Source organism: Manis javanica, chromosome 3, assembly GCF_040802235.1.
Source record: "Manis javanica isolate MJ-LG chromosome 3, MJ_LKY, whole genome shotgun sequence".
In the NCBI taxonomy this organism is placed as follows: domain Eukaryota; kingdom Metazoa; phylum Chordata; class Mammalia; order Pholidota; family Manidae; genus Manis; species Manis javanica.
The window spans coordinates 183,031,390-183,044,063 of record NC_133158.1 but is presented as its reverse complement, the minus strand read 5'-3'; the positions used below and the strand labels follow the sequence as shown (position 1 = coordinate 183,044,063).

Here is a 12,674-nt window from a genome sequence, read left to right as displayed (position 1 = left end):
ACATACTTAAGGTACTCTACAAGAAGATATGTCAAAGAAATAATCAATCCTTCCATGTTTTCTTCCATATGCTACCTCTATAGCTTTTCTTCTTTCTTCCTAATTACAACCCTTAAATAGAATTCGTGCCTCATATCGAATTTACCGAGTATCATAATTCCTCCAGGTGGTAAAGATACCTCGAGAGAAGTGCTGGGCATAGAAGCCACAGGGCATAAATCTGCAAAGAAGTAAAAAGCTAACCTTTTCAAACAATATGGCTTCTCTCTCACTTACCAACTTTACATTTCCCTGTGAGGCCCCGGAAGATGACTGGTTAGCCAGAGATGGGTAAGATTCCTCAAGGGAGGAACAACCTAAGACAGGCACAGTCGCAGGGGGGCCATCAGGTGAGAATTTGGGGATCAACAGAGGTGAGGCTCAGAACCTCACCCCCCCTGCTTTGAGAGAAATCTTCTGCATCCGTGGATGTTTTCTGCCCTTGTCTAGCTTGGGTTAATACTTAGTCCATAGGCACACACCTGATCATCTGATCATCTACATTTGCCCTCTTACAGCACTAAACTATGTTTTCTACCTTTATCTTGCATCTACCTACCACTTCATTATTTTATTAAAAATAAAAATAATAATAATAATAATAAAGGAGAAATGTGGGATCAACATATAAATCAAGTACAAAAATCAAACGAATATTCATATTTGACCTGATTGTTTATAGGTCATAATGCGTGATCAAAACCGAAAGTTTCTGTGATGAATGCCCTTGCACTGTTCACCATGTAAGAATTTATTCACTACGTAAGAATTTGTTCACCATGTAAGAACTTGTTCGTTATGCTTCAGAAGATTGGAGACTGACGAGAATTAGGCTTGAGATGGATTAATGATTGTACATTGAGCATTGACCTCCCTATACTGAATTTTATTGTTCTTAACAACCATTTGATCAATAAATATGAGAGATGCCCTCTCAAAAAAAAAAAAAACAATAAAGGAAGCATGTTGATTATATATATGCTAGTTGGTGAGGTAGACAGTATGCTTTTGTGAACTTTGCTGTCAGTAGCTAAATCCACAACAAATTTTATTTCCATTACACCCATTAGTGAAATACTTCAAAAGTTATTTACAATGAAAAAGAATCTCAAGATACCAAATAAATTTTAGTCTCCAATCTATCCTTAAGCAGTTTCAGACATAAAGCAAGGTGCAGTGGTTTTGTACTTGAAGGCAGATCAGTGTAAAAGGAAATATGAAAGAAAAAAATAACCATAAACCATTAATTTAAATAAAAACAAAGACTATCTCAGCAACTATCTTCTCTGTACTCATAAACCATTAGCGGGTCTGGGAAGGCAAACTACATCACCCATCCAAATGAAGGCTTTCTTCCCTACTGTGAATATTAACAAGGAAAATAGATAATTTTGTATGTTGTATCTCAAAGGCCCCATATATTTTTATCATAGAAAATAATATTCCCTGGGCACAGACATATAACAAGATTTCTTTAAATAGAAAGTTTTAGTATAGATTTTTTCAAAATTCTTTTTTTTCTTACCTTTTTGATAATGGCTGATGTTCAGGAACTCTGCTAACAACATTTATTTAAATGGATTTGTGGAAAGGTTAGAAGGTACACTAACAGATCATCATTATTTCAAAGTATGCTGCTGGACCTACCTTTTTGTATTAATTTCTCACTTATGAAATAAACAAAATAAATAATGGGAATCCTTATATTGTAAGATGTTAACAGGCATAAATCAATTTATCGCATACATGAAATCTAAATACAAATGTTATTTTGTCTGACTTCAGTACATTCTTCTGTCATTAAACATCCTTATTGTATAGGACAAGTAGCCTGTCCCATGGTCTTACGCTCATTTTTCTTATGCTTTAGCTATAGGCCAGGTCACTGGCACTAACATGACATAGTGGTCATAGAGGCTCTGCTTTTGTTTAAAGGTAGAGGAAAGGGTAAGGAAAAGTTCTCTTGAAATGGACACACTTCTTGTGAAAAGGAAAAATATATATATAACAATAACAGGCTATCAAAGAATATATGTATACAATTTTTTTCTAAAATAAAAGTATTTGAAAAGTAGAGATGCTGATATACCTAAGCATATGACAGTTCCTCATCATCTTAAGTTAGAACTTTTCTTAATCAAATGCTCATCATATTCAGTTGTAATAGTAGCTTGAGTGATCGGCCTTCAGTAATTCCCCCCAGATCATGTGATCATGTATATATCTTCAAATTGCTTCAATTATTTTGGTTGACCCCATTTAAGGACAACACAAAATGAAATATTCACAGTAAGTAGATAATTTTCTGATTTGGGGGTCATAGTTCTTAACCTTTACAGCAGACTACTTCCCCAAGGCTACATCTTTTTAACTATTAAGGGAGAAACACGGACTAATATATTTGCTAGGGAAGACCCTAACAAACATTCCTGATTTTCCAAGTACACTGAGAGCCGTATGGAAAGAGGTCAGAGTGCTACAACCTTACATCTGGACCTCTTTTAATGATGTCTTTTATGACTTAAGCAATTCATTTAACCTAGCCACCTTATTTTTCTCATTTGGAAAAGGAAGTTAATGATATTTGTCTTACATACTGCTCACTGGAGAGGATTTTTTGAGAAAAGAAAGTAGAGTGGGGTCCTGAGCTGTGTCCTGTACACACAGTGAACATTCAATTATGTATAGTTGATGTTGGTGATTAGGACAAGAAGAAGAAGGACGAGGAGGAGGGGAAAAAGAAACATTTGGTCTGCTGGGCATCTTTCCAACAGATTTACAAATGGATCAGTGGAAAAGGGTGACCTTCAAAAAGATTCTAACTCCAGTCTTGCCATTTACTATACCTTGATCAATATATTTTAATTTCTCTGAACCTCACTTTCTCCTGTAAAATACAATTGAAGTTATTTTTCCTCAATTTAATGTTTTTGAAATGAAGATATGTGTACAATTCTAATGTACTTTTACTACAGTGCTATTTCTCACCACTCCCCAAAAATTATTTTATTAATTATAACAAGCACTGGTGATGTAGTCTCAAAGAAATAAGATCCTATCTCAAAGAAGGAGAGAGAAATTCTTCTGCTTTATTGATGATACATCCCAAATGCTGAACAAGACCTGGAAAATATTGGTTGAATGAATGAATGTATGACTAATTATTGTGAAGATTAAGTAAAATGACAGAATATAGATGCCTAGGATGATGCCTGGCATTTAGCAGCTGATCAGTAGTTAATACAGCTCCAAATCCTAGATTCAGGAACTAATTCTAAAAATTATTAATTTGTTATTTTAGAAAGAAAATATAGCATTGTGGGGTAAATGGAAGTTTTTATCCAGAATTTCCAGAATTTCCCACCTGACCTTAGTTCATTTACATATCAATGAATGTTTACCACAACTGAGCTTCCAGTCAATCTGGGGCAAGTGGTGAAGAGGAAACAGCCATTATCTCCTCCCCTCTATTCCTGGTATGTAATTGGTCTGGCACTTGCCAGTCACCAGGGACCCACCCAGGGAGCTCCTTCCAGAAGGGGTGGGCAGGAGAGTGCATGCTAGAGCTGGAGGGGAAAGACAGTGTGGGGTCTGGCTAGCAAACCTGAGCGAGCTGTGAGAAATAAAAACCCTTCCCCCCAACCTGCCCTTCCCCTTGTCCTCTCTCAGTTTGATCAGATCCACAGGGAACTTGCCCCGGGAGGAGAACCGCATTACCCCTGGAGCTACAACCATGTATAATGTAGCTTGTATAATATCCCCTAGGGATCTGAGTCAGCACCCTGAAATCAAACACGGCAAAATGACTGCAGTGAAATATATGAAGGTTCATACCAAGTGTGATAAAACAAGCTGCACATCACTTTAGCTCATATTTTATGCTGAATGAGTTGTAAAAATGTTTTCAATATTCAGATTTCTAGATTTTGAAATTTGGGTAAATGGTTGTGAATAAATTGCTTAACATTAATTAGTAGCTACGATGTGTCAGGCCCTGCTCTAAACACTTAACATTTGTTAACTTAATTAAACCTCACAATAATCTTCCAAGATGAGTACTATTATTTATTCTCATTTGATGGGACAGAAACCTGATGCACAAAGAGGTTAAATTACTTTCTTTATTTGGTTTCTGAACCAAAATAAGTTTTGGAAGATTTGTGTTAAGTGCTATAAAAATAGGAAAAAAATTAAATTATGAAGATTATATAGATACACATGCATCTCAGTAGAAAATGATTTCTAAGATATAAACAATAAAAACAAAACTAAAAAGTAATACATTTTATTAGATAACATAAAATTTCCTGCATATCCAAAATATCATATGAAAATTTTAAGTTTAATAAACTGGATTAAATATTTTCAACAGCTATTGTTGGCATATTCAATATATAGAGTTCATACAAATCAATAAAAAGCACTAAGACCTCAGTAGATGAGAAGGAAAGAAATGCCAATGGCAAAACAAGTATGAAAATTCAAGTCTAAAATTCAAATTTAAAAATTGAGATACAACTTTTAAAGTATCAAGTAAAGAGTTTTCATAGCCTTTATTGGAATTTTTTAAAATCTACCATAAAAAAGTAATCAGAAATAAAGGCAAAAAATATTTAATAAAGATGTTCATTAAAAAGTGATTTATAATATATTTTTAAAAAAGGGAACCACTGCTTTTAAGGCCCAGGTCATGTCAGAAAAAACAACTTCAAATGAATGAAGTCGAAAAAATTGTTTGGGTCAATCAACATGTCATTTTCAACACACTGATCCTAACTGAACTGTCAATGTTACAAAATCAGAGTTTAGTTTTCTCATATCACATTGTTGCCAGGGAATATGAGACCCTGAAGCCATAAACCTAAGCAGGAGAGTTTTCTCTGCAGTTGTCCTGGTCAAGTAGGAGGGTAATGTTCACTGCAGAAAGATTTTTTCCACAGTAAATAACTAGCTGTGAAGTTGTTATGCTCCACTGTGGACCTGTACGCTGTCCCTTTCTCCAAATAAGTTAATACTGCAACTTTAGAGCAGTGCTTACTTTGAAGCCTTTGGAAACTAGATTAACCCATTCAGAGTCTAATAGAATAGTAATTTTACCCATTAAAAATGGACCTCATTCCTTACTGACTTCCTTTTAACTCCAACTCCAGCCCTTCTTCCTCCCTGCTCGGTCTTTGTAATCCTTTTCTTGGTAAAAAAAATTCCACCATTCATCTAGGTTTTCAAGCAAGAAATTTAAATACCACTGAAAGATCTTTTCCTTTCACTTTCATCCCATTGGAATAATCAGTATGTCATATACATACATACAACTATTTTTTAAACAAATCATTTTATTTTGGCTAATTAAGTTCTATTTTAAAACATGATTGACATCATGACACTCTGTCATTGTGTTTTCCAATTAAATAATCTATCATGTGTATTAGTAGAGTCCTGTGGGATGAGACATAGTTCTACTTCATAAAAAGTGGGATGGGTCCTACTTCATAAAAATCTCTTCTAGTTATTTCCCCCTTCTGCATGTCCATGGACATTGCCCTCACTTTGATGTCTTTCATCTGTGCTGGCTATTTGCTGTTTGCCTTCCTAGATCTATTCTATATTCTTCTTTGTTTTTCTCAGTTCCCCAGAGAGTTGATCTCTATGGGGTTTTCTTCATCCTCTGGCTTCTGGTGGGGTCTGGTTTGGAGGTACAGAAGAACAGAAAGAGAGAGAGTTGAGTTCATATTTCTCCCACCGCCCCTCTGCTCTGCCTAATTCTAGTGGATACTACTTCATGGTTCCCTCCATGATTACAGCTTCTCCTGTGATTCAAGCTCTCAACCTGGCTCTCGTGATACCCTAAGAGTAGTAGGGGTAAAAAGGCTAAAGGGTAGTAATGGCTTCCTAACCTCTAACTAGTCCTAACCTGTTGGTTATGTTAACTTTACCCACGTATTGGTGAGGATTTCCTTCATTAAAATGCCTTTTCAGAACTACTAGCAGATTGCACACTCTATTTCCTATCAAGACAGAGACTGAGAGATAACCCTCCTCCAAACCATTGAAATGGCCCCTGGTTGATTTCATGCCTATAGCCTCATCCTCTCCCTGTCCTTTTTATAACATATCCTTCATCCAAGGTCCGAGTATCCTTCCTCAAATACAAACCTGATTATGTCATTCCCCTGAGCAAAATCTCAGGTATTCTTCCCCATCATTGGCATAGTTTCTGACTAGAGTTATAGCAAATCTATAAATATATATATACATATATACATATATATATACACACATAGGTATATATATATCCTATGCATCCAAGAATTTCCTGTGGAATAATTTAGTTTCATATATACATACATTGCTATTTTTTTTTAATTTGCTACTGTGATTAATTAAGTGCCAGTTCATTCAAAACATGAATGACTTTATACAGACTTTGCCATTATGTATTTCCTGGGGCAATCAAATATTCTATCACGTATATTAAAAGAATCATCATATTCTAAATAAAGTCTAGACTCTTTATAATTTTCCAGTTTTTCCTTCTACTACTCACCCACATGCACTTACATTTTACTTAAGAGGCATAATCTCTGCATCTTTGGGTAACCTCTATTCCTGAAAGGTACTCACCCACTCTCAAGAACCCTTTCATTGCAAATTATTCCTCATCCTTCGTAATAGAAACATGTTGAAAACCAAAAGGATAGAGTTTGAGTTAAGTACTTTTTATGTATTATCTCATCACAATAGCTGAGATGAAGCTTAAGGTGTTTGCACAAGTTCTCACAACCATAAAGTATAAAATTAAGACTCAAAACCTGACTTCAAACTTACGCTTTAGAAAAACTAACCTGTACTTTCTAACAAGACGATAATCCAAAAGTTAAAAAATTAGTCTTTGAGATCTCCCTCATGTGACTCTCTTCATTTTTATGCCATGTCATTTTATAGATATCTTCTCATATTATATTGCCAAGGCCATGATTTGCTTATTAGTTTATCTCTCTCATTAATTTTGAAATTTTTAAGGATGAAAACTTCATATTGCATTTTGCTTATTTTTTTCTTTGAATACCAAAATTTAATAGGGTATGTAGGTTTTTAACATAGAATAATTTATTAATCATATTAGTGCCTAATAAATAAATGATACTACTTTTGATAAATAAATGATATGTTTACTATTAAAATGAAGCAATATCTATTAGGAACTGTTGCATTGCAACATTTCCAAAAGTGATTATTTTGTTTATAACCATGATTTATTACTGGCTAGGTATTTATATAGTGTGTCTCATTTGAATATCTCATTGCGGCAACTGCCCACTTTTTTCTGCTTTCTTTATTGTCTTAGCTGACTAATAATTATTTACTAACCATATGCACCAAGAAACATCAATTCTTCTGTTAACTTCAGTTAATTTTGTTCATATATGAATATTAATAGTTGTTATTTGTTGTTATTGATATCCTATATTGTAAATTAGCTGCAAAGCCAAAAACACTACCTGGATTTTTTCATTTGTAATTATGTTATTTCTTGTTTGCTCAACTACAAAGACCAAATTTAGAAGATGCTTATCAAGGATGGAAAAACAGCCAAACTTCTATTTAAACCATAAAAATCAATGCATAAGAATGAAAATTAAATATTTAAACCATGTCCTTTGGCCACACATTTTTGCAAACAAGATAGCTCATAAAAAATCTTATTGTAGTAATCAAAGCCATAAAAGCATGTAGCAGTGATTATTTACATTCATTAAGGTCTGTTATGTGCAATTTTTCTGAATACTTTACATGCATTAATTCATTTAATCCTCACAACTTTATACAATGCATTATTACTTTCCCTATTTTATAGATGAGAAAACTGAGGTGAAGAAATGGAAGGCAGTTTACAAAAGTTTTGCAATTTCTGATGTCCTTGGTAGTGTTTATAACCCAGTAGTCTCTCCTCTGAGCTTTCTTAATCATTATGAAATGCTGCATTTACTTAAATAAATAGCAAATTAAATTATTATTGTTAATAAGTGCACATGTATACACACATACACACACAGATGCATGCACGCACACACACATATAAAGCATTAGAAATAAGAAGTACACTGACTGACCTGTATTGATGACCTGACCCATTGCTGGGGCAGTATTCTGATTCTACTTCAGGAGTACTTCAAGTTCCTCATCTACAAAATGAAAGTATTAAGAGTATTGATTTTATAGGGTTATCATGATGATTACATCACTTAATATATACGAAGTGCTTCAAATAGTACCTGGCACAGACTAAATGCTAGTTATTCGGATTTTGTGTCCATGAATCTTGGTAAACATTGGTTTATATACTGTTTATATAAATGTTAATAAACTATTATTCCAGTTTATGGATGAGTCTTTGTATACTTATTAAAAGGAGTTCTCTTACATGAATTCTGAAGTGCACATAAGGTTGAGACATGACATTAGACTGGGAGTGACTGATAAGTTTTAATTTGTGAGTCATCTGTAAGCAATGTATGGTATTTTTCTGGATATGCAGTTGAGATTCCTATAGTCACAGAAGTGGGCAGGAGCACACAGTACTTTGCCGGATTCATGGTTCAGCTATGGACCTGCGCCTGGTCAGCGCTTTGCACAGCCCGACCTTGCTGACACAGCTTGTTTTATTCATTTCTTGGTCAAAGAGGCATGAGAAGAAATATGGTATTTTCCAGAAATTTGAGCAAAAATACACATATGAGTACGTAATTTCATTCATGTCTTGTATATGTAATAGTATTTATTTTTTTATTTGTAAGAAATCAAGATCATTATAGCAGCTAAATATGTTACACAAAAGCTAAACAAGGAAGAGAGAAGCTAAAATTTCAGCAGTACAAGATCCCCATATTTCTAGTTGCACCCAAGAGAATTAATGTTGTTGTATTTCTAAGTTTACTGAAAGCATTAATTTAAATATATATATGTTGCAGTAGATTTTATAGTATTTAAGGGGGCAGAACTCAAGAAATTGATAGAAATTGGCAATAATGTTTATAAATCTTATTTTACTTAATAGTAATTTATATACTGTATGAAGTTTATATTTAAAGGATAATTTAAGAATAGCAACATCATTTTGCTCTCTGGAGTTAGCATATACTCTCTGCCCTAAAGATGTTTGTACTCATGTTTTTCATTACTGTAGAATTATAAATTTTCAGTGTGCTTCTATAATAGTAGCAGAATCATTGTTTACTTCTGTTCCTTGTACTTAAAAATAAGGCAAATTAACTTTTGAATTGACCTCACCACTTGGAGAGAATTTATCAATTTACAATTGCTGCCCGTTTTTACACTTTACATTTTTTGTAGTACTTAGCCTCACATGAACATTTCTCACTCTATTAGATACCACCTCTTTGAAAACAGAGACTGTGTCTTCCCCACTGTGGGGTAAACAAAGTTTCAACCAGAATTCTGCCTAGCCTTGACAGTGACATGCACATAAGGGCCTGTTTGCACATCACTGTGATGTTTGCCGCGGCAGACCTGCCAGTTCATCACAGGATTGTGTCCAAGTAAGGGGGGTAGAGCAGCAGCCATTCTTCCTCCCCTCTGCTCTTGGCACATAATTGGTCAGGTGCCCACCAGTCACCAGGGACTGCCCATGGTGTTCCTCTCAGAGGAGGGGGCAGGAGGACTAAGCAGAGCACACTGTGGCCAGAGAGAGAACCTGGGAATGGAACCAAGCAAGAGGGGAGTGGAACCGAGCAAGAGGGGAAACAGAGCTGAGCCAGAGGTGGCAGAGTGCACTGGGAGAGAGACAAGCAACGAATGGGCTTGGAGCAGAGTGCTGCAGGGGAGAGAACTCAGCCATGAGAATAAAAACCCTTCTTCCAACCTCTCGTCCTTGTTTACCCCAAGTGGGGACCCCCTTCTTCCCAGAGCTACAGTAACTTCCATATTATATAACATAATGTATTACTCATAAAAAGCCCTTAAAGTTTGTTAAAGAAGCCATAAAATATTTTGTATATCAACTTATTTAAAGGAGTATGGGTGATTCAGAACATTCTTCTTTTGGTAACTTTTTATTAAAATAAAACAAATATGCATTTCTACAAATACATTTCAGAGTCTGTGTAGTAGGATTAATAATGATCAAATATATCAGCCAAACTAGTACCTATATCAGCTATAATACCTATTAGTCCTTCCTTAAAAGTACCTGTTATGAATTAGATAACAGGAAATTACCTGTTACCTAATTTCCTGTTTTGAAGAAACCTGGTATAAGATAAGTTGTCTTTTTTGGGGAGGGATGGGGGTAAATTATAATTTGTCACTGAAAAACAAATATACAACTTGGAATGGATTTAAGGCAAATTGTCCCATAAGCAGATTCTCTTTCAGTGGCTAAACAAAGTTTAAAAAGCAAGTAACAATAAAAGAAAATGTTTCCGGTACAGGACCAATAGTACAAAAAGGTAGTGTACAAGTACCTGGATAATACATCTGTTTTGCAGTAGTGCAACTTCGAAGTACATATGTTGATTGTCCATAGCCTATGCAGAGTTACAACTCTACACTTCATAAACGACATGCTGATGGTTCCTAAACAAAACTACTTTAAAAAAGTCATAACCCAGGTAGAGAAAGACAAATACCAAATGATTTCCCTCATTTGTGGAGTACAACAATGAAGCAAAACTGAAGGAACAAAGTAGCAGCAGACTCACAGACTCCAAGAAGGGACTAGTGGTTACCAAAGAAGGGGTAGGTACCAAAGGGGAGGGAAAAGGGGTTTGTGGGCTGTCATGATTGGTGCACATGGTGTGTGTGGGGTCATGCAGAAGACAAATAGGGAGGACTCTGTGGCATCCTACTACACTGATAGACAGTGACTGAAATGAGGTATGGTTAGTGGGGAACTGGATAATAAGGGTGAAGGCAATAACCACATTGTTTTTCTTGTGAAACCTTCATAAGAGTGTATATCAATGATACTTTAATAAAAAAATTAGTAAAAAAAAAAAAGACATAACCCAGATATTCCCTCAACTCCATCTAAGTTTAGATGTGCAAAAGGGCTTAGATATATCCAGAGTAAACCAATGGAACATGTTACTTGATCAGTTTTCTAAAATAAGGTTTCAGGACAATGACAGTAAGATAAGGGAAAAGTCCTAATTACTATACATGCATTTTTTTTGACAGTAGGGGAAAACCTTTTACACATAAGTTACAAAGAAAAGAAAAATAATTTTGTACAAGAAATGTAACACATTCTGTACAATGTCTTCACTTTGCTCTCATCATTTATAAAAACTCTTCATAGTTTACTTGATCATCACCATCCATATCTGCTTCCCTGATCATGTCATCAACCCCTTGGTCTGTTAACTTCTCTCCAAGGTTTGTCACCACATGGCAAAGTTCTGTTGCACCAAGACAGCCATTGCCATGTTTATCAAACACACTGAGTGCTTCTCTGATTTCTTCCTCACTGTTTGTACCTTTCATTTTCTTGCCAGCATTGTCAGAAATCAGTTGTGCCATTACCATCAGCATCTACTTCATTAGTCATGCCCTGTAATTCTGCTTCTGTGGGATTCTGCCCAAGAGACCGCATTGCAGTTCCCAATTACTTTGTTGTTATATAGTTCCACCGCCATCCTTATCAAAAAAGTGAAAAAACTTTGAATTCTTCAATCTGCTCTTCAGGCAGCTGGTCAGCCATGCTGCAAGCACTACAGGTCTCTGAGACACAAGCACACAACCACTCAGCTCGCTCATTCCACTAGGGCTAATTCAAGGCAGGTTATCCTAATACAACGGTACCCTCCAAATACATGGGCAAGCAAGGTCCCAAAAGCCAAAGAAAATAAAGACTCACAGAACAGATTAAAGTGCTCTAATAACATGACTTAGTTAACCAATCAAAAAGAGAGTGAGAAGCAAAGGACAAAAGTGTTAACAGTTGACCTTTGAACAAGATGGGAGTCAGGGACACCAAATCCCCATGCAGTCAAAAATCTGTGTATAAGTTTTGATTATTTTAATATTACATATTTTGTATGTTACATGTATTACATATTGGATTCTTACAATAAAGTATGCTAGAGAAAAGAAAATGTTTTTGAAGTTGCCATTAATCTTCGGAAAATCTTCTGAAATACAGTATTTATTTTTTTTAACTCCATCCAAGTGGACCTGCACTATTCAAACCTGTGTTGTTAAAGGATCAACTATATATTATCTCTATTTCTGTCTTCTGAGCTGCACTCTTCCACTAACAGTATACGTACAAGCACCAGAATGAAATTTGAGTGAATAGGCTCACCAGACAGAAGAACTCAGACCAGCACACATACCTGCTCTACAGAGAGATGGGAGGCAAGTGTGCCTGGCCCTTCAGGGGTTCTTCAGTGGAGAAGCTCATTGAGATCAGCCTATTAAAAGCTATGGATTTTGTTTGTGTTTCTTGAGTATAATATATCTGAGGCTAGAATGGGCATTACCAGTGAGTGACCAAATTAAAACCTTATGGATACTCAATGGCTTATGTATATATTTAGTGCTTTAAGAATGCCATGTGTCTCCCATGTATTTGGGATAGAGTAGTCTCCCTTATCTGTGGTTTCGCTTTCCACGTT

General features: G+C 35.4%; 1 pseudogene; it reads right to left on the bottom strand.

Moving 5' to 3' along the window:
* Positions 1-11,319: 11,319 nt before the first annotated feature.
* Positions 11,320-11,758, bottom strand: LOC108408558 (calmodulin-like; annotated as a pseudogene).
* Positions 11,759-12,674: the final 916 nt, after the last annotated feature.